Genomic DNA, 24,556 nt, shown 5'->3' on the forward strand with positions numbered 1-24,556 from the left:
GTTAATATTTACTGTAATTTAATAAGTTGTGTCTCAAATGTGATGATGTGATATATATTTTATGTGTGAAGTGATGATACGACATATACTTGTGCACTTAAAGTAAATGATGTGATATGTGTTATGTATCTAAAGTAATGACGTGTCACATAATATATATCTAATATGATGACATGATATATATTACATATAAAAAATGTAGTGTGACATGTATAATATACATATAAGTAATGACATGACACATATCACGTAATTCCTTTGAACATATAAAACTCGTCACGTGAACAATAAATATAGTTAACCAATAATTTTATTAATCACTCTCAATATAGTTAACCAATAATTTTATTAATCACTCTCATTTGTTTTAATAACTCTTTTTTGGGTACTAAAGTTTAAAAAATTTCAATTTAACTATTTAACTTTCAAATTGCTTATATTTTTGATCACACTCATTTATTTTATCAATAATTTTTGTGATATGATTTTTTTTTATTAATATATAACTAAAAAATTAAATTTGAAAGTTAGAGTGATTAAATTAGGAGTAATTGAAAGTTAAGTAATAAAATTAAAAATTTTAAACTTTAGTGACCAAAATAAAAGAAAGAAGATAGTTGAGTGATAAATAATATAATTTATTTATAAAAAAGGTGACACCGGCAAATCACCCCATTAAGTTTAAAACGGTGAAGTAACGAAATAAAACAAAAACTAAACATTATCTATAGTTTTAAGTTTATATACTAAAATAGATCGAAAGTGATAGTTTAATTATAAATCATAATATTTTCAACCGTAGGCACAAGTTAGGTGTTAGAGTGGGACAATTCTGTTGTTTGTGTAGGTCCCTGTGGTGGATCGGTAACCTTAAAAAAGGCAAAATTATGTTGTTTGTGTGGGTCCCTGTGGTGGTCAGTGACCTTAAAAAAGGCAAAACTGAATGGACAAGGATCCAACGAAAAACGTGGTGACAAATGGCCAAATCTTGTCGGTGCTGGATTCCATTTCTGACCGTAGAACATTACTTTGGCCTTTGTTCAACAAAGATTTGCATTTGTGCAAAACTAAGGCATAACTTGGTCCACATTTTCAACTTATTGTTGGGTTTTTATATTTTTCTTACCAAGTGATTCAGACAAAAGTATTGAATTAAAATTCATAATTACGAGCACATATATTTTAATGTATCTCATTATCATAAAATATGAATAAATTAAGTGGTAAATTATATTATAAAATTATTAGAAGTATCGTGAAAAAAATATATACTATTAAAGTTATATTTATAATTTGACGAGGGACAAAGTTATAAGTACAGACAATAATTGATTCTTAAATCAACTATACAAAGAGGTTACAATCTCCAAGAAATAGATTATCTCTTATTTTATCTTACCCCATTAGAGAGTTTATACTCAAGAGAATTCTATCTTCTTGAAAGATTACAACTAGAGAAACACTCGAGGATTTAAGCCAATTTAAAATTTTTAAGGAAGCAAATGCCCTCGTTCTCTCCTCTCGGTCCTCTCCTCTCGTTCCATCCCCATACATATAATTATGAGATGATGCAACGCATGAAGATGACATAATTACACAGATATTACATAAAACATATAATTAGTGTAAAAGGGTTTATAATTATGAAAAAGAAAAGAGATCCATACATTCATCAGTTCAGCAATGAGATATGGTCTCTTGAAATGTCTGCAAAGCTAAAGCTTTTAGCTGCGACTAAATTACCTAAATCCTTGGGTTTCCTAAATATCTCAAAACGGATTAGTAAATGCCAAGTCTAACCGGATAGTTTAAAGACCAATGCTTTTTAATCGTCCAACACGGTAACCGCGGCTGCTGCTTCGGCTTTCTCGGTGCTTCCCCTTTCAGTTTCAGAAGCCGCACTGCCATCTTCTTCCTCTGTTTCTTCTATAATCACATTGTCCAAGTCCTCCGTCCCAACTTCTGTCCCTATGGCAGACTGTTGATTAGGGGAAAGAATCCGAGATACGTCCCCACAAATTTCGTCCAAAGAACGGAGGTTCTTCTTCAAATCAAGGCTTGCTTGATTCTCATCAGGATTGTCCTCCAAGATCTTGCATATCTGCAACGGATCGGGAAAAGAAAATCAAGTTATTAATCAAAAACATGATCCTCAAGCTCGCTTCCATTTTGATTTCTAAGACGCTGAACAAATTGCAACAACGTCCTATCCAGTTGGTCTACCAAATTCAAGCCTCTTCATACACGATCACGTACCTCGTTGAAATGTTGAGGCAATGCTAGCCGGTCTGCGTCATCATTGCATGCAGCTGCAGAAATTTCTGCCGATGCTGCACAAGGATAATTCTCGTCATATAAAGGTGACAGGAGGGTGATTGGCTGTCTAATATCTTATCGTTCTTATTCAGACACCATGACGAATTTAGCGTGTATTGTATACGACAATGGTAGTTACACACGAGAATGATATCTGATATATTGTATGTAGGTAATAATTTTTCTCGACTGGTTTTATGCTCGAAGAAATTACAGCTTACCAATGACTTCTATTGGAGGTATCTGCTCAACCACTATGGAGGGCATCTCTCTTGAGCTTGCACTTGGAATGTCAGCAGCCCTTTGTCCACCTTCTGGCTCTTCACTTGTTCCCTCATTTGTGTTCAGTTCACCCTAAGAGCGGAATTATGGACGAGAGCAAGCGGTAAGTCAGCAAGTATATTAAAGTTTATGATAGATTTAACATGAAACTTAAGATTTATGGTACAAGAAACTAGAAGATTGTCCATGCGGACAACGATCTGACAAGACCAAACGGATTATCTACAAGAACTTCTAGTAATTGAACACCTTAGTCGGAAGTAATGGCGCCATTTATAATTCATAGAACACTACCTTTAGAAGTAATTGAACTTACGTAGTATTCTTTCTGAGTTTCAGCATTGAGCCCTTTTTCCAAAAGAAGCACCCTTTTCTTGACATATTCAACCTGCTTTTTCTGCATATCTCTAAAATGATACAAAATGGAAGAATCCGGGTACGATTGTGTTTGGTTCGCAGCACCAGTAACTCCCTGGTTTATCCCACATCCTACGCCATTCCCTGAGTCGTTTACACGAGTCTGGTTTCCACTAGATTCCGCGTTACTTGCATTAACTCCATGCTGCACTTGAGAACCACCTTGCCCTGGAACAGGAAGATTTATAACGGGAAGATTCAGCTCGACAAATGAGCTTCTGAATCCTCAGGTCTTTATCATCAACAATAGTCTGCCATCTTCCATACCCATGCCTAACAATCAAATAAGGAAATAAGTGGTAAAATATTCGTATGGACAATTCGGATCTTGATGCATAGCTGCATATGAATTGCATTACAGTAGATAAAGCAAGAGTCTACAATATAATGCATAAAATTGATTGTCTGCCATGGCTATCATGACTGTATGCAAATTGTTACTCAATAATTTCAATGGATGTCTTTAGTTACATTCGTAAGGCAGAAGCAACTAGCAACGAAACATAACAGACGAGTCCCAGCAAGCTAACCAAAGAAACGTAGGTCCCAGTATAGCTTATTATGCGTAAATATCAATATCTGAAGTTAATGTTGTTGGCATGCTTTACTTTTTTTCGCATCTACGAATTTCATGTAGTAAAATAGGTATCGTTGGCTATAACTTGAATTGGTTCATAGGCATTAGGGCACCCAGTCCCACTTTCACTAGACTTTGTGAGTACAAAAAACAGGACACAAATATGTCAACAGACATTATAGAGAAGATGCATCTTCAAAAGTACATCTCCTCTATTAGAAACACCAAAATTGGCAGTCAAAAACATCAATTTTCTGATAACCCAGTCAATAATATTTCATCAACTACACAAGAAAAACACAAACATGAAATATAAGTGCAGCCATTAAGTGTATGTCCAAGAACATCAGAGATACGAACTTTAGAACAGCACTCAGTAACAACAAATCATGTTCCTCTTTCCAAAATTTCCCACCCTTTAATGCTGGATAGCGCCTGATAATATCATTGGTAAAAAGAGGGGGGCCAGGCTGTTCTGATACTTTCTTCACCTGTTATTTGAAACATTGACACAACAAGACAACATATTCAATCGATCAATTTCAAAGGTAATTTAACTAAAATCTCTTCCAAATCTTCCATAAGGTTTGGTTTCCCAAACACTAACTGTTGGAAATTTGGTCATTGAAAGCCTTGATTTAGTCATAATCTGTGAGATATTCTAGGATTTGTTTTCTATGTAAATATAGAAAGTAAAAGATGTAAATCAAGAAAAAGTAGGAAAGTAGAAGCTGTCAAATATTGGCTCTAATTAGTTTCTTTTTTTGTTGTAATTTCCCTCTGTATAAAAGGAGCCTTGTACTCATTTAAGAAATAAGACATATTATTTCTTCATTTTTTTCTAATTTGGTGTCAGAGCCATAATCGTGTCTTAACCCTAAAACACAGCAGTTCCAAAATCACTGTAGCCATGTCCGAAGTCGCGTCGGAAATCACCTCAACCCCTGCTGCGGAGTGGCCGCAGCACCACTCCAATTCTCATTCTGTCCAAATCACCACCATCCGCTTAAATGGTGACAACTACCTCCGATGGTCACAATCAGTCCGGATGTATATTCGTGGGCAAGGGAAAATCGGTTACATCACTGGTGACAAGAAGGCTCCTGCTGTTGATGATCCGCTGTACGCTACTTGGGATGCTGAAAACTCCATGGTTATGACATGGCTGGTCAATTCCATGGAGGAGGATATAAGCTCCAATTACATGTGCTATCCTACTGCAAAAGAATTGTGGGATAATGTTAGTCAGATGTATTCTGACCTAGGCAACCAATCTCAGGTTTTTGAGTTGACTTTAAAATTGGAGGAGATTCGTCAAGGAGATAATTATGTCACCACATATTTCCATTCGTTGAAAAGGCTGTGGCAGGATCTTGATCTCTTCAACACATACGAATGGAAAAGTATTGACGATTGTAATCACCATAAGAAAACTGTAGAAGATAGTCGTATTTAGAAGTTTCTTGTCGGCCTCAATGTTGAGTTTGATGAAGTACGAGGAAGGATTATTGGCAGACCTCCTCTTCCATCCATTGGCGAAGTATTTGCCGAAGTTAGAAGAGAAGAAAGCCGAAGGAGTGTCATGCTCAAAAAGAAGAGTACTGGTGAGTTAATTGAAAATTCTGCCTTATTGAGTGATGTTGCAGCCTACAAGGCAGTAAACTACCAGCGCATGTCTGATGATAAACCACGGGTCTGGTGCGATTTTTGCAACAAACCCCGCCATACACGTGAGACATGTTGGAAAATTCATGGCAAACCTGCTAACTGGAAAAGCAACAAGCAAGGAGAGAAGAATCGTGGAATTCCTACTGCAAGTGAAGCTGACTCAGGTCCCTTCAACAAAGAGCAGATTGATCAACTCTTGAAAATGTTAAAATCCAATTTCTCATCCGGTATTCCTAGTGTTTCTTTGGCACAAACATGTAGTAATCCTAAAGCCCTTTCTTGTCCAAATTCCTCTCCGTGGATAATAGATTCCGGAACCTCAGATCACATGACTAGTTTTTCTCATTTATTTAATACCTATTCACCTTGCCCTGGAAATGAAAAAATTACAATTGCCGATGGTAGTTTTTCACCTATTGCAGGAAAATGACTCATTTTTTTATAAGAATTTCAGGCCTCGTTAAAAACCCCCTTCTTGATTAATGGAGTTTATATGAACTCCTTAATCAGTGGAAGGAGGAAAAGAGTGCCTTAGGATTTTATTGAACCATAAAATTACATAAGATACAACCATCATACACCCCACCAACCAAATAAACTTGAAACAACCATAAAACACCCGAAATATAAGACTAGAATAGAATCAGCCAATTCCTTCTTTAGCTAAGGCATCAGCCTCTAGATTGGCTGACCTATTAACCCATCTTACAACACCTTCTAAAACATTAAGCCTATGAACAATATCTTTGATCAAAAACGCATAAACATCAAGAACTAGATCCTCTTTCTTAATCCAGTCTACCGCAACTTTGCTGTCGCTTTCAATAATTAGACGACCCTTCCTGTCTCGTAAATTCGCATAGAACATTAGACCCTTTTGAATAGCTTTTAATTCCATAAAAGTTGGAGGTCCCGGACCAGCAGATTCCTTGAAAGAACTTAAAGTCAAACCCGATGAGTCCTTTAGAACACCTCCTATCCCACTCTTCTTCCAATCTCTTGTAGTAGCCGCATCAACATTTAACTTTACAAAACCTTGAGGAGGAGGAGTCCAAGGAAATATAGATACAAGCCGATTAGGATAAAGAGAGCACAAATCCCCTAATGAAGGGTCTGAAATAAGAGAATCCTTAGGAATAGACACCTCTTTGGACTTAGCAAGGAACCAAGAAGCTAGTCTAAACCTTGCTAGGAAAAAATATTCAGCCAAATCCAGCTTTCCCCCTTCAAACACAATGAGGGTCAAAGATAGGCTGATTGTTGAGAGTGATAGCAGGGTTGCAGTAGACTGGATCAACAATGTCAATTCATGCCCAGTTGTTTATGCTTTCGTTGTTAGTGATATAGTTGACAATCTTAGATCTTTGGGGGGGAGGGTTATAAATTGGGTTGCTAGGGCAGCTAATATGGACGCCGATGCTTTAGCAAAGGTTGGAATAGGCTAATTTTTATGTTGCTTGCTGTTTCAGTTTAGCATTTGATTCCTATTCGGGTGGGATTTATAGACTGTTGTAAGGGTTATTTCGAAGAGATTTATCGAGGTTGTAATCTTATTTTCTTTTATGAAAATCTAAGGCGCTCTTTTTCTCCTTCTAATGATTAAGGAGCTTCTTTTCAAGATCCATTAATCAAGAAGGAGGTTTTTAATGAGGACTTCTAATCTTATCAAAAAAAAGATTCCTTACTTTCCAAGTAGTCCAAATAACTACCCCAAGAATAAAAGACCAAATTGTAGAAGAAGACTTCAACTCAGCCCAAGAAAGTAGGAATTTTTTCGCATTAACATGCAAAACAGACTTAATCTTCCAGAAATTCAGAAATTTGTTCCAAATCATCCACACAAGTGCGATGGAGACTCCACCTCTCTCTTACAAAGAGGGCACCTAATGTCTACAATTCCTTGTATTCCCCTTTTAACAAGTTCTGACCTAACAACCAGCTTCCCTAACACCACCTGCCACACAAAGGACTCCACTCTAGGTGGAATCTGGCCCCTCCAAATAATCTTCTTCCAGAAATATACCTCTTCCGAATCCGAAATAATGGTTGAACAAATCTTAGTGCCAGATTTAACAGTATATACCCCATCTCCAGTACCTTTCCAAATCACCCCATCACATAACTCCGTAGATAGCATTCATCAAGTTAACCCACTCTTCTACTTCCCAGTCGTTTAAATTTCTTCTAAACTGCACATCCCAACTCCAACCATATGAGCTGCAATTCCCAAATTCAACCAGTTTACCCATTCTGTTTGTGGAAATGGAGAACAATCGAGGGAAAATTAATCTCAACAATGTTCTTCATGTCCCTAAATTAGCCTGCAATCTTTTGTCTGTCAGTAAACTATCTAGAGATTCTAATTGTTGCATTACCTTCTTTGAATCACTTCAGGACCGGAACTCGGGAATGATGATTGGACGTGCTAGGATGATTGAAGGTCTTTATTACTTTGATGAAGTATCTATCAGTTATAAAAAAGTTCATAGCTTTAGTGGTACTAGTTCAATTTCTGTTCGAGAAAAAATAATGTTGTGGCACTATAGACTAGGACATCCTAGTTTTCTTTATTTGAAACACTTATTTCCAGAATTATTTAAAGGGATTGATTGTTCTTCTTTTCATTGTGAAAATTGCATTTTTTTCAAAAAATCGTCGTTCCCCTTATTTACCAAAAGATTATCAGGCCTCCAAACCTTTTTATCTGATTCATAGTGATGTTTGGGGCCCTTCTAAAATTACTACTATTTCTGGTAAAAGGTGGTTTGTTACTTTTATTGATGACTACACACGGTTATGTTGAATTTATCTAATGAATAAAAAGTCTGACGTGAAAGATTTATTCAAAAAATTTTATACTCTGATTGAAAACCAATTTCAAACCAAGATTAGTATTTTACATTCTGAAATGGAACATAATATTTTAATGAGCACTTAGGTGATTTTTTGAAAGAGAAAGGGATTTTTCATCACTCTACATGTCGGGATACCCCTCAACAAAATGGCATTGCAAAACGAAAAAATAAACATTTACTTGAAGTAGCATGTGCCATAATGTTTTACATGCATATTCCCAAATACTTATGGGGTGAAACAGTTTTAACAGCCGCTTACTTGATAAATAGGATGCCTACTAAGGTGTTAACATTCAAAACACCACTCGATTGCCTAAAATCATCTTTTCCTGGAACAAGGTTGTTTTCTGAGTTACCTGTCAAAGTTTTTGGATGTACTGTCTATGTTCATGTTCCATGCCAATTTCGTTCAAAACTTGACTCACGTGCTATTAAATGCATTTTTTTGGGGTACTCTTCAAATAAAAAGGGGTATAAGTGCTTTGATCCTCAAACAAAAAAAATTCATATGAGTATGGATGTGTCGTTTTTGGAAACAAAACATTATTTCACAAAAAATTCTCTTCAGGGGGAGACAAGTGATGTAGAAGACAATTTTTGGGACATTTCTATCCCACTACCCAATGTCATTTATCCTACACAAAAACCATGCATTTCTGAGTGGTCGCTTTGAAAATCCAAATTCAAGTGTTTCTAATAACGATTGCCTAGGAGAACCAGGTTTGTTGGTGCCTAATGAAGGAGATTCTCGTTCAGGGGGAGAAGTAATACAAACTAATCAACGTGATTTGAATTCTAAGCTTCAGTTTTATACTAGGAAGAGATTTCATTAGAGAAATAAAGACTCAAATATTAACCCTGCACGAAACCAATATGAAGATCTAAGTTCTGGTGTCGAAACTTCAGGTAATCCTATCCCTACTACACCTTTGATTTCCTCCACTTTGTCCAACAATTCACCTAGTATTCTTGATCTTGATATCCCTATAGCACTTAGGAAAGGTGTCCGAAATTGCACTCAACATCCCATTGCAAAATATCTTTCCTATCACAGACTATCAAAAAACCATAAAGCTTTCACATCTAGGATTTCACATTTGTTTGTTCCAAGGAATATACAGAAAGCATTGGATGATCCGAATTGGAAATTAGCAGTCATGGAGGAGATGAATGCTCTAAGGAGAAGTGGTACATGGAAGATTGTCGATCTACCCAAAGGAAAGAAAATAGTCGGGTGTAAATGGGTGTTTACAATAAAAAGTAAAGCTGATGGAAGCGTTGAGAGATACAAGGCGAGATTGGTGGCTAAAGGCTTTACTCAGACATATGGGATTGACTACCAAGAGACTTTTGCTCCTGTTGCTAAAATAAATTCTATTAGTGTATTGTTATCTCTTGCAGTGAACTCCGATTGGCCTCTATATCAACTTGACGTTAAAAATGCATTTCTCAATGGTGATCTGGAAGAGGAGGTATATATGAGCCTACCGCCAGGATTTGAGAAGAAACTTGGCAGTAACAAAGTATGCAGATTACATAAGTCACTATATGGACTCAAACAGTCACAAAGAGCTTGGTTTGACCGCTTTGGAAAGACAATTATCAATTATGGCTTCTTGCAGAGTCAAGCTGATCACACAGTATTTTATAAACATTCAAAAGATGGTAAAGTTGCAATTTTGATTGTTTATGTTGATGATATTATTCTCACTGGTGATGATGAAACAAAATTAACTATTCTGAAGAAAAGGCTAGCAAAGGAGTTCCAAATTAAGGGCCTGGGAGCTCTTAAGTATTTCCTTGGAATGGAATTTGCAAGATCTAAGGAAGGCATATTTGTCAATCAGAGAAAATATGTTCTTGATCTCCTTGGAGAAACAGGTCTACTTGGTTGTAAGATGGTTGAAACTCCGGTTGAGCCAAACTTGAAGTTACAAGCTGCTAAGGTTGAAGAAGTAAAGGACAGGGAACAATATCAGAGACTTGTAGGGAAGTTGATTTACTTGTCTCATACACGGCCTGATATTGCTTTTGCAATTAGCATGGTAAGTCAATTCATGCACTCACCAGGGGCGGAGCATTTCGAGGCCGTCTATAGGATCTTAAGATATTTGAAAAGAACTCCAGGAAGAGGCTTATTGTTCAAGAAACATGGACATCTTCAAGTTGAAGTCTACACAGACGCAGATTGGGCAGGAAGTGTTACAGACAGAAGATCAACGTCTGGATACTGTTCCTTTGTTGGAGGAAACCTAGTTACATGGCAGAGTAAAAAACAAAATGTGGTAGCTGGAAGTAGTGTTGAAGCAGAATTCAGAGTCGTTGCCCATGGAATTTGCGAGGCGATGTGGATAAAAAGGATTCTTGAAGAATTGAAGTTTTCTTACTCAACTCCAATGAAGGTCTATTGTGACAACAAAACTGCTATTGCTATTGCTCATAATCCAGTTCTTCATGATCGCACGAAACATATAGAAGTGGATAAACATTTCATCAAGGAGAAAGTCAATGCGGGAATAATATGCATGACATCTTCCAACTGATGAACAATTAGCTGATGTACTAACGAAGGGACTACACAAGAAGCAATTTGGTAATCTGACTAGCAAGCTGGCTATGGAAGATATCTTTAAACCAGCTTGAGGGGGAGTGTTGGAAATTTGGTCATTGAAAGCCTTGATTTAGTCATAATCTGTGAGATATTCTAGGATTTGTTTTCTATGTAAATATAGAAAGTAAAAGATGTAAATCAAGAAAAAGTAGGAAAGTAGAAGCTGTCAAATATTGGCTCTAATTAGTTTCTTTTTTTGTTGTAATTTCCCTCTGTATAAAAGGAGCCTTGTACTCATTCAAGAAATAAGACGCATATTATTTCTTCATTCTTTTCTAATTCTAACACTGAAGTATTCTTCAGAAATGCACAACGTAGTTTAAAATTAAGATGATGTAACTGTAACCCTATAGTCTGTGCAAGAAGAATCAAGCTCCATGAATCCAAATTAGCATGCTTACCTTGTCACTTATTGAAAGCAGAATAGCAATCCTAACTAGTACATCTGAAATTCTGAGACCTTCTTTGTGAATACCATCTACAGCCAAATATATATATTAGATCAAATGTCAAACACCAAGGGAAGAAACCACAAGTTGAAGGTGAAGTACCAAAAGAAAAAAAGGAAAAAAAGAATGACAAGCAGCATTGATCAATCACCTGAAAATGTTGGAGAGTCGTTTACACCTTCTGCAAGATGTGACAAGAAAAGAACACCATAACTGAAATTAAGATAGAAAAAAGGGCCATAAATGAATACTATCTATTCTCATGCAACATGCAATAAAAGAAGTAAAGCTGGAGAAAGAAATCTGCACGAGCAAATTACAATAATGGACATCAAAACTGATCAAACGTTTTTGAACGAAGCATTAGAAAGAGAGCAAGAGACATGAAAGCATAAACTGCATTCATGCTAGCATGAATTCAAAAAACCACAGTGTACAGCACACCAACAGATGGGAAACTAAAAATTCCTAAACCATATTTTATATGAACTAGAATGACATATGCACACAGATCATTAAAACCCATTAGAAAATGAACAGAAAATGTCAACACTAGGAAAATACCAGCTAAGACTTAACTATTAAATGTTTAAAACATCTATAATATACATAATCTAGTCGGAAAATAACAAATAAGAAGAAAGAGCCACTCTGCATACTTTTTTATTTCTTCATAAGACTTCTGTTTTAAACGAGATGCAAACTCCTTCCTGTCAAAGTCCCCGACCCCAAACCTGATGCAATAAAAACTATCACAATCAAAATAACACGATGACACTAGGAATATTAAAGGAAAGTAATACATTCACCCACAAAGAATAATAACAGAAAGAAAGGGGGAGAAAGAGGAAATTAACTCCATTAAATAGCACAAAAAATAATAACAGAAAGTCCAACCTCATCAATATCTGTACAAATGCAGCCCTCTGACTCTGATTGAAACCAAGCACCCTAAATGACTTTCCCTCACCTTCCATTAGAGGAATTGGCTCCATACTATCTGCTGCAATTATTAGAAATTGGAGAAATTATGGCTACCATATGAATAAATTATGGCTATCAAAGAGTTAACACCCTTTGAGAACAGACAAAACATACCACGATTTCTCTTCCCGGAAGTCCTACCAGATTGAGTTCCAGATGAAGTTGTATCACCATCGGTCAGTGCAGCTTCAAAGTTACCATCCTCTCCATCAGAGCTTACATCTTCCAATCCAGCAAGGTCATCTTCAATGGATACCATCTATAGAAATTTAGAGGGAAGAAGCCTTAGCAAAAAGAATAGAAAATATATCTTCTGAAGATAACATCAGGAAATCAATAAGTACCACAACACCATTAGTAACCAAAAGATCAATAAGCAGAGTGGAGCTGAATCACTCCCGAGACACCACTAATAAATCAATATCTGACTGAACCAAATTTTGAGTTATGCCATTATGGCATAACACACACCTGCTTACGGCTTCTCTTGCCTTTTCCTAGAGAATTGAACTCCTCGACTTTTTGAACTTCGTGTCTGTCTCGTAACAACTCTTCCCAGTAACTGGTTCTTTCAGAATTGTTCAGAGTACTTTTATTCTCCACTACCACTTTTTGAGCTTCTTCCTCTACAACATTTTCTTCTTCTTCTTCTTCTTCTTCTTCTTCTTCTTCTTCTTCTTCTTCTTCTTCTTCTTCTTCTTCTTCTTCTTATATTCAAAATTAGCTACCTGCAGCAAATAACAGTAGTTCTTTCTCTTTAATAAACTAAAAGGTAGTGAACTATGGACAGTGAGTCTAAAAGGGAGTGACTGAATGTGATTCAACAAACTTGCAACACCAACTATATATTCAGTCATTCACAGCATTATGCATTGTAAAATTCTGTATTCCACACTAAAGCCAATTAATTAATGATAGGTCAGACTTGCTCAGAACTTTACCATTTCAGACTTCATACCCACCACTGTTTTAAATGCCATTTCTTATTAATGAACCGTCAACGAAGAACAAACAAAACGACCCAATGCGAATGTCAGCTCCAATTTTTCCATTGGAACAGATTCCATTAAACCACCAATTCATGTAACTGACCTTCAAGACTCTATTGCTCTTTTAAAATGTTTGACTTCTGAAATACTAGCAAGTGCAGTATGTAACGTAATTGGACCCATGGAGAAAGAAACAGCCTTACATGTATGGCACGGGCTAACACGTTACATTCTGCACTTGCCTGTGATTAAGAAATCAAACCTTTGAAAAGAACAATATAATTTTGACAGATGGTTGCCCTAGGATAACTGGACCCATGGAAAAATAAACGGCCTTACATATATGGCACAGACTATAGTGGGGTGCTGTAATCAAACCAATACGCTAAGATTGCACACAGATGAGAACTCTTTCTTCCAAAAAATGTTTAATTTAATTGTGATAAATTTGGAATTTTAAAAAAGAGAATTTTGAGGAAGAAAATCAATTGGCAACATGTTGGTCATTCAAGAAGCAAATAACTGCATGCCTTTTTAGTTCATCAGCCAGTAAAAGAATAATACAAAAAAAGTTAAGATATAAAAATTGACAACCTTGAACGCTTTCAAAAATCCATCTTCCTCTTCATCATCCAGTGCAGCCTCTTCATCATCAACTTGTTGACGATCAAGTAATCTATCAAAGGGAAAAATAGAACCGAGAAATTAACTTCAAATATGCAGAGGCCATCATCAATCAAGATGTAGCACCAATAGTGAATAATAGATTACCTATCATTAGCAGCAGCATCATAATGAATTTGGCTTATTTGGATTGAATCGTTTGTTTTATTTGGCTTATATTATAGTTGTTTGGTGTTGTGGTGTCTTTCGGGACAAGCTTAGGTTTTAAGTGTGGTCAGTCCTATTTGAGGCTGTTGTTCTAGTTAAGGTGGATTAGACAGAGTTTTTGATGTTTTTTAGGTTTATTTTCGAATGTTTCTGGTGTTCTGTTTATGTACAACGGTTAGCAACAGCTCTTACTAACAAAAGAGAAATATGCTGTCTGACTTTGTTTCTTAACATCAAACTTTTAAATTCAAGAATTTTATCATATAAGAGTTTAATGGCTTTTAGGTAAGAAGATACAATAAAATAGATATATAAACAAATAAAAGGCTGGAAAAGAAGATATCATCTTGAGATAGCAAATGGTATGAAGGGAATAACATGCAAATAATTGTGCCACTACTGAAAAGCATGTTCGTAACTCGTTGAACAAATTTTAATGCCATTGGTGATAACTTTCACAATCTCCAAGGCAATACCGAAAACAAAAAAACACACCTGAAGAGGAGTTCCAGTTAAAAGAGTGCGGTGGTAACTCGTATACTGCTTCAATGAAAGAAACAACTTTGAATCCTTATTCTTGAGCCGATGTCCTTCATCAACGATCTACACAATGAATCATCTAAGAGCAAAAACTCACTCAAAAGACTACATAAGAGATTCAAAGAGCAACAAGATATACCATGCACTCCCATTTTATTGGCTTCAACGATGTTGTATCCCAGTTAATCATCTCATATGACGTTAAAAGAACATCAAATTTTATTCTGTCTTGTTTGCTTTCACTAACAACTCGGCCAGATTTCTTTTTCTTTATCTTCTTATGACTTTTTTTAGGATGATAAAACTCATACTCCCTTATCACTGCACGAGCTTGGGCAGAACCTACATACATAACCTGCATCATAGTATTCTCAATTAAAATAGCATATACAGGGAATCATAACTGGTAATTTTATATTTTCATGTACATACAACATTCATATGGGGAGCCCATGTTGCAAACTCCCGTTCCCAGTTCCGTAATGTGGAAAGTGGTGCTACTACCAAATGAGGAGCAATTTTATCTTCAAAAAGAGATGCTAAAAAAGCAATACTCTGGATGGTTTTACCTGCAAGAAAACAAGAAAAAGCATTTGCAACCTATTAAATACAATATAAGCTACTCAAATTTCTTCAAAAAATAAACTGTCTACAAACAGGACTTACCAAGGCCCATTTCATCAGCAAGAATTACATGTGCTTGTTTGGACCAAGAAAAATGCAAGAAGTTCAACCCTTCAAGCTGGTAAGGGTGCAATGTGCCTAGAAATCCATTAAAATGATTTCAGAAATTAATGATGACAGACTATGTACAAGCATACTCAGACAAATGCAAGATTGCAGGGAAAAGGAAATAGAATGTACCGCCAGAAAGAAACTCAGGACTATTTTCATACTGCTGAAATTCCTTTGATTTTTTCTTGGACTCAACAGCATCTTGAAAGCTGTTTTTCTTCTTACTAGAAGATTTATGAGATTTGGACCTAATTTTATTGAATCTCTCTCGAAATGCAGATATATCTGATTCGAACTCCCAATAACATTCATCATAAGGAAGTTCTTTATACTTAACAAGGTATTCCTTCTCATCCTCATCTCCCCTGAAGAAGTCAGTATACATAACACACATACATTAGCTACTGAACCAGAACCCAAGCTTAAAACAACACACAAAAACACCAAGTCAGATTCACAATCAGTAGAGTAAATAAAGATCCAGATCTCAGATGATAACGTACATGAGGATGATTATTGAAATCAGATGATCGAAATCAAGGACAAAGAACTACGATATACATGTATAACATATGTATGTGTGCATGCATATGATAAAGTTATTAGATAGATGAACCTGCAAGCAAGAATTCGATCAACTGTAGTCCACTCAGGTCTAATGGCAACAAAGTCATCTTCGGAGCTATTCTTTGATTCCATTTGTCGATGGAAGTTGTTCACCTTAGTCCTTAAACGAGTATTGGACTTGAAAGCTTTTAGAAACTCCTTCTCAGGTACCCTAACATCACCAATGTAGATATATGGTTAATGTTTGCTAAAAACAATATTATAAACATAATTAATCTGAAAATTACCAAGAGCAATGCAAATAGGATAATCCCTTCCACTTTACAAGATACTGTTTCACAAATATTTGCTTTGCACCCGTATTGGAAGCATCATTATCATCAACCACAGTAGGACGCATTTCGCAACCCAATATCTTGTCAAGATCATTCAGAGGGCTAACCTGCAAGCAAAAAAAGTTAACTCTAAGCTGCTGTGAAAGGTTTGCAGAAACCCAATATATAGAGATAGTAACAATATCAGAAAATACTATTTAATCATACACATTCAGGGCATCTCCAGTTGTCATGAAGAGGAGGAGTTTTCAGTGGAGGAAGTAAGCACTTTGGATGGTATACATAAGTACATGTTGCACAACTCAAGAGGTTCTCGGTTTCTCCACAGGCTTGACATGAGTTTTCTTTCTGTGATTTCAATCATTAAAAATGGTTAATGAAGAATAAAAGAAATTACCAAGAACCATCTGAATGTTCCATATCTGTAAATTTGAACGAACAAAAACATAAACTAAAGAGAGTAATATATCGCCAACATTGTTTTCTGCAAGGCATCAGCAGTTTTCACAACATAGACTATCTTTTTTTTTTATAAGATTTGAAGGCCTCATTAAAAACCTCCTTCATGATTAATGGAGCTTGTATAGAAACTCCTTAATCAGCGGAAGGAGAAAAATAGTGCTTTATATTTCATTATAGAAAATAATAATTACAACCATAAAAAATCTATTCCAAATAACCCTTACAACAATGAGCAAACCCCATCCTAACAGGAACCTAAAAACCAATCTGAAAATACCAACAACACAGACTATCTGAAGATTAAATCTGATGCAGTATGGACAGGAAGAAAAGCTATCCTTCCTAATCAGAGGTGATTCTTTTGGAAACGTTAAAGAATTATCAAAAGAAAAAAGAGGCTGACCACATCATCCCTTACTATCTTTTCTAAGTTCTCGTCAATTTTACAAGATCTTCCAGGCACAAAATCTGCATCATCATCTGATTCATCCAAATTGTAAACTGGCTTTCGTTCTGATCTAACCCGGAGCCTCTCAACCAAGCTACTCATCTTTTGCAAGAAAGACAAAACATTTGTAATTTGTGTTGGACATCGGTACCTCAAGTAAAATGAAGAGTCAGAGCAACATAGATGCAAATGGATCTTAAACAACATGAGAAACAAAGTGAAGATTCTAACCTACTTGATTCGAGAAACTTATTTCAACATGGATAAAAATCCATGGGGCTAAAAAGTGCAAATATTTATCAAAATGAGGGAAGAAATTATAAAGAAACACAACTTTATCAATAAATTCAACCAACATGGATTTGAGCAGCATATTGGTTCTGTAAATCTACTTCTATATGTCGAGAATATCTAAATTAAATATTAGATAGGATCAGTTTTAATTAGATAGAATCAGTTTTTATTCTATTAGTTATTAGATAGGATCATTTTAATTAGATAGAATCAATTTTTTATTTTATTAGTTATTAGATAGGATCATTTTTAATTAGATAGAATCATTTTTATTCTTTTGCTAATTTTATGCATCTTTTTATGTAAAGTTGTTACATTGTAAACTCTATTTAAGTTAGCCATATTCAGCAGAAATAAATACGATTTATTCGGAACAAGTTTTTCCGTCTTTATGGTATCAGAGCCAAAATGGCCAAACCCTACGATGATACCTCTGGTATCGACTCTATGAGTTCTACTCGCTCACATTCAATCACCCTAAACACTGAATCCTTCCAAAACATATCCATCACTTCTCACAAGTTGAATGGAAATAATTTCTTACAGTGGTCACAATCTGTGAAACTGTTTATTCGTGGCCGTGGAAAATTCGGCTATCTCTCAGGTACCACTACGAAACCTGCCGAAGAAGATGAAGAATCTGAAAGATGGGAGGCAGAAAACTCGATGATTATGTCTTGGCTCATAAATTCCATGGATCCGAGTGTAGGGATAACTTATCTCTTCCTACCTACTGCTCATGACATTTGGAATGCTATGAACGAGACCTATTCTGATCTCGGGAACGCAGGACAATGGTTTGAACTAAAAACTTGGTTATGGAGGCTAAAACAAGGAGAAAAAACTGTCACTCGATACTACACTGAACTCAAGACCTTGTGGTAAGAGGTTGACATGTTCAGCGACTACGAATGGAGTTGTGCTAAGGACATGGCTCTATTCCAGAAGATGGTGGAAAAAGAACGCGTCTTCGAATTCCTTGTCGACCTTAACAAGGAATTGGATGAAGTCAGAGGGCACATTCTTGGTCGTGAACCACTACCAAGCACAAGAGAAGTCTTCTCCGAAGTCAGACGAGAGGAGAGTCGGCGGACAGTCATGCTTGGAGGCCACTCACCAAATCCCACCGAGTCTTCTGCCTTGTTCTTGGGTCAGCCACCACGTCGCAACGATCGTCGGAACGACAGAGATCGGCCAATCTGCGAGCACTGCAACAAGCCGGGACACACTAAAGCCAAGTGTTGGAAGCTACACGGGAAGCCAGCCGAGAATTTTTCAACCAATCGAAATTCTCGTAATGCAAAGGGATTTCATGCCTCATCTGAAGATGCTTCTGAAGAGCCGAAACCTGCCTAAGAACTGTCTGCCTTCAGCAAAGAACAACTAGAGCAATTGTATCAACTAATGAGTTCTCATTCCATATCCAACACTCCTAACCCATCATCTTATATTGCCTCTTCATCATTAGCCCAGAAAGGTACATATCCTACAGCTTTCATAGCCGGTTCTAAATCAAACCCTTGGATCATAGATTCAGGGGCAACAGATCACATGACCGGTAATTCCTCCATATTCTCATCTTATTTTCCTTTATCTGGTAATCTGAAGGTAAAAATTGCTGATGGCTCCCTAACCTCTATAGCTGGAAAAGGCTCTATCATTATTTCTCCATCTCTCACATTACTAAATGTCCTACATGTTCCAAAGCTCTCTTGCAATCTCATCTCTGTTAATCGTATTATTCATGATTGCAAATGCATTGCTACAATAACATTTGTTGGATTTGAATTTCAAGACCCTTGTTCGGGGAAGATGATTGTCAATGCTAAGGAGGTTGATGGACTCTATCACTTGGTCACGGATAATCCTTCAGATAAACAAGTTCAGAAACCGAGATGCTTTACTACCTTGTCTTGTAAGAATGAAATAATGTTGTGGCATTATAGGTTAGGTCATCCTAGTTTTAATTATTTGAAATATTTGTTTCCAAATCTTTTCAAAAAAAGGACGGTTTTTCTTTTCAGTGTGAAGCTTGTGAATTGGCAAAGCATCATAGATCTGTTTATCCATCTTTAAAGTATATGCCATCAAAACCTTTTTCTCTTGTGCATAGTGATATTTGGGGCCCTTCACGAGTAAAAACAGCCTCAGGATCTAGATGGTTCATCACATTCATTGATGATTACACTAGAGTCACGTGGATTTATTTACTAAAAGAAAAATCATAGGCAACAAGTGTTTTCAAAAATTTTCACTCACTGATCAATACTCAGTTTCAAGCAAATATTCAAGTTCTTAGAACCGATAATGGTCGAGAATATTTTAATGCAATCTTAGGTGATTTTTTGAAACAAAAAGGAATTATTCATCATAGTTCTTGCGTTGATACTCCCAAACAAAATGGAGTTACTGAAAGAAAAAATAGGCATTTATTAGAGGTGACTAGGGTTTTACTGTTTGCTATGAATGTTCCTAATCGTTTTTGGAATGAAGCACTCTTAACAGCGTCTTATTAGATAAATCGAATGCCTACAAGAGTTCTTAATTATATTACTCCTTTGTAAGCTCTAAAGAATATGTTTCCTGAAAATAGATCTTTCACTGATTTAACACCTAAAATTTTTGGTTGCATTGCTTTTGTTCATATATACGGCCAAAATAGAGGAAAACTCGATCCCCGAGCACATAAATGCATATTTCTAGGTTTTTCACCAACACAAAAAGGGTATAAATGCTTTGATCCTAAATCTGGGAAGTATTATGTGAGTATGGATGTCACGTTTTTTGAAAAACAACATTTTTTTGACAAAAACTCTCTTCCGGGGGAGAATGACTCTGAAATGAGTTTTTGGGAACAAACATCCTTGCCAAAATCGGTTGTAAATAGCTCAGTGTAACCAATTCATATTTCCGTAACTAATCCTAGGATTTCACAACCTATAAATTCACAACCTCGTGAGACTCAGGTAGAAACCAACTTGGAACCACCTACTGAACTTCGTGTTTATTCTAGACGGATGACTCGACCAAGTAATGTTCCACCGGCCCCCAAGGTATGCCAACCATCGGACTCGACTATGGTCCAAGGTACGACTTCTCTTTCTCCTATTTCTTCTCCAAATTTAGAGCCTTCTACAGAATTCTTTGAACCCATAGCCTTGCGCAAAGGTGTTAGATCATGTACCACAAAACATCCAATATCCAATTTCTTATCTTATAATAAACTCTCTCCAGATTTCAAAGTTTTTTCCACCAGGATTATGGATGATGCACTACCTAAGTCGATACATGAAGCTCTAGAAGTTCCGAGATGGAGAGAGGCAGTTTTTGAGGAGTTAAAGGCCCTGAAGAAGAATGACACGTGGGATCTAACTCCTTTACCTGAGGGGAAACGATCTGTAGGCAGCAAGTGGGTGTTCACCATCAAATACCATGCAGATGGCTTGGTCGAGAGATACAAGGCAAGACTCGTAGCACGAGGCTTCACTCAGACATACGGCCTTGACTACGAGGAGACCTTCGCACCTGTGGCCAAACTAAACACCGTACGTGTCCTACTCTCACTAGCCGTCAATCTGGATTGGACTCTCAGACAGTTTGATGTGAAGAATGCGTTCCTAAACGGTGAGCTAGAGGAAGAGGTGTTTATGGAAGTTCCTCCAGGCTTTGATGAATTGAAGAAGGATGGCAGGGTCTGCAAGCTAAAGAAATCCATTTATGGATTGAAACAATCTCCGAGAGCCTGGTTCGAGAGATTCACGAGAGCTGTGAAACAACATGGTTACACTCAGGCCCAGTCTGATCATACTATGTTCTACAAACACAATAATGGTAAAATTGTTATTTTAATTGTGTATGTAGATGACATTGTTATGACAGGAGATGACACAGTAGAGTTGGAGTCGTTGAAGAACTTCTTATCCAACCAGTTTGAAGTCAAAGATCTAGGACAACTCAAATATTTCCTTGGAATGGAGGTGGCTAGATCCTCAAAAGGTATAATTATCTCGCAAAGGAAATATGTCCTCGATATCTTGAAAGAGACCGGATTACTCGGATGTAAACCAGTGGCGACTCCTATTGAACCGAATCAAAAACTCGAAAAAGAAGATGGTGCCGAGCCTGTGGACAAGAATCGGTATCAGAAGCTGGTGTGGAAACTGATTTATTTGGTTCATACGAGACCAGATATTGCATTTGCTGTGAGCTTGGTTAGTCAGTTTATGCATTGTCCCTCAGAAAAACACTCCAAGACTGTTTACCGGATTCTTCATTACTTGAAAGGGAGTCATGGTAAAGGAATCATGTTTTCGAAGAATGGAAGTCGAAGAGTGGAGATCTTCACTGATGCTGATTGGGGCGGAAGTTCTACAAACAGAAGATCTATTACCGGTTATTGCTCCTTGTCTGGGGCAACTTAGTTACTTGGAGGAGCAAGAAGCAACCAGTTGTCTCTAGAAGCAGTGCGGAGGCCGAGTTCAGAGCCATGGCACAAGGAGTATGTGAGTTGTTATGGCTTAGGAGGATCTTGGAGGAGCTGAAGGTTGAAGGAGTTAAACCGATGAAGTTGTATTGCGACAACAAATCAGCAATCAGTATTGCTCAGAATCCTGTACAGCATGACAGGACCAAACATGTCGAAATAGATCGACATTTCATCAAGGAGAGGCTGGAAAATGGCGATATCTGCATACCGTTTGTTCCATCATCAGAGCAGCTCGCCGATGTTCTCACCAAGGGACTGTTTACTACGATATTCGAAGGATTTCTGTCCAAGCTGGGAATGATCGATATCTATTATCCAGCTTGAGGGGGGGTGTCGAGAATATCTAAATTAAATATTAGATAGGATCAGTTTTAATTAGATAGAATCAGTTTTTATTCTATTAGTTATTAGATATGATCATTTTAATTAGATAGAATCAGTTTTTTATTCTATTAGTTATTAGATAGGATCATTTTTAATTAGATAGAATCAGTTTTTATTCTGTTGCTAATTTTATGCATCTTTTTATGTAAAATTATTACATTGTAAACTCTATTTAAGTCGGCCATATTCAGCAAAAATAAATACGATTTATTCGGAACAACTTTTTCCGTCTTTACTATATATAATTTTTCTTCCCCAGCCTAAGTACCTTCCATATATGGTAAAACTTCCAACTAGAGAAACAAAAACAAAAAAAAGACCGGACACAAACTTTCATTTAAAACGTGAAACACGTGCATAAGATGATATTGATAATAAAGCATAACTGCTCCCCGCCACATATAAAAGAAAAAGGCAAACTACAATGTAAAATAAATGGCTGTTCATGTTCCTCGTCTCGTTGTTCATTTAATTAAAAGCGTTCCATGCATAAAATTGGCATGCATGTGAAACAAAAATGCAGGGACCACCATACTTCATAAGTGTATGATCTCTCAATGGATCATGATTGCATAAGTTTGTGCAATTAGCCAGGCCACCTTTACCTAGCACAGGAAGCACTGTATGATAAAATAACCTAACAGGAGCAGCTATATGCAGTAAATACTACAGGAAGACTAAGGAAATGGTCAAGAAGAAAATCGCTTAGATCACGACGAGAAAACAATTGAGCCAATAAACCAGCATGTAGCTTAATCCAAAAGCGGCAAGACACCCCTATAAGACCTGGTAAAATAGTGGCACAGCAAATAAACTAAGAACAGCAAGTAAATGGACAGGAAAAATAAGGAAAACATGCAATGACACAGATTAAATTAGACCGTTGAATAGACATTCGTAAATCTTGAAATTTTTATCAAAATATCCAGTAACGATACTGTACAGAATCTACAAAAGGGGGGAGAAAATGAAAGGCTTGGAGTTAAAAATTACCTGAGTCGCTGAAACTTAATGCAAAAGACATATCCACTCATATGTCTACCATCAAACAACTATAGACTAAAGGTTTCCATGCCTGCTTCTTAAACTGGTCGGTAACTTTGAATCAAATTTCACTTCAAGCACAAGAAACAAAGGCATACACTTACATCTAAGCATATTTTAACGAAAAAAACAAGTAAGAATGACCTAATCATCAACCCTAGAACTGAACTACCAAGCTGGCAAGTAAACAATGTACCAAAAATCAAAGCAAAGCCTATATGTCAAAAAAATCTTTATAGACACACAAAATTGCATGCAAAAACAAGCAATCCCCACTTATAAACCTCATAGAAGTTAAAATCAAAACCTCATTTGCAGCATTCTTCGGCACTGGAATCAAAGAACTGGAACGTCAAAACGTTTAAAAAATGTACAACGTAGGCAAAGCAAATTATCGATAATTAAGGGATCTGAGCTCCTTTCAAGTACGTTGAAGTTGCGTCCGACACGGAACCGGAGAGACGGTGGCGGACCGGCGCAGGGTGGAGGAAAGTAGCGGAAAAAAAATTACGGATGCAAAAGAAAAATAACTTGAACCGGCAGGTTTCATATGTTTTTTTAAGGCTTAATACCAAAAATAAGTGTCTAAACTATAATCTAATTCTTAAATAAGTGCCTAAATTATGTTTTTTACTTATCTAGGTGTTTAACGTTACAAACGTTGTCCATTTAGATGCCTCGATTCGAACGGTCATTAAAAAAGTCCTTTAAGTGACATGTGTCACAATATGATAATTTTGAAAATTTATTTTTCAAAAAAATATTTTATTTTCGAAAAAGGCCTACTTTTAAAAAATATAAAAAAAACCCAAACTCCCTAAATTTCTTATTCTAGTCCATTTACTTCAATTGCCGGTCATTTCTGGTCACCTATCAATCGACGACTGGCCACTCATACATCGCCGACCACCCACTGACCGGTCATAACCCTTGTTATCATCTCAAAACACAAAAAATCTAAATCCATAAACTTTAATCCCTAATCCCTAAAATCAAAATACCCAATCCCTTAAATCTCTTTAGTCGATTGTGATAATTGATTGTTTACTGGCTGGCCATTTGAATTTTGGCGGTTTGGCCATGGATATGGAAATAACAAAAGGGAAGGGAGAGTTGAGAGGGAGATGCACACGTATCATTTAACGAGACTATTTAACAGTTGTTATGGCTGAGACATTTAAATGGGTAACGTTTGTGGTAATTGGATGAGTGAAAAAAATAATTTAAGCACCTATTTGAGAATTAGGGTATAGTTTAGGCACTTATTTTAATATTATGCCTT

At 36.5% G+C, this 24,556-nt stretch overlaps 1 pseudogene; it reads right to left on the reverse strand.

Annotated features, from left to right (window-relative positions):
* Nucleotides 1–1,812: 1,812 nt before the first annotated feature.
* Nucleotides 1,813–23,792, reverse strand: LOC120211979 (annotated as a pseudogene).
* Nucleotides 23,793–24,556: the final 764 nt, after the last annotated feature.

Source organism: Hibiscus syriacus, unplaced genomic scaffold (genome assembly GCF_006381635.1).
Source record: "Hibiscus syriacus cultivar Baekdansim isolate YM2019G1 unplaced genomic scaffold, ASM638163v2 tig00109987_pilon, whole genome shotgun sequence".
Taxonomy (NCBI): domain Eukaryota; kingdom Viridiplantae; phylum Streptophyta; class Magnoliopsida; order Malvales; family Malvaceae; genus Hibiscus; species Hibiscus syriacus.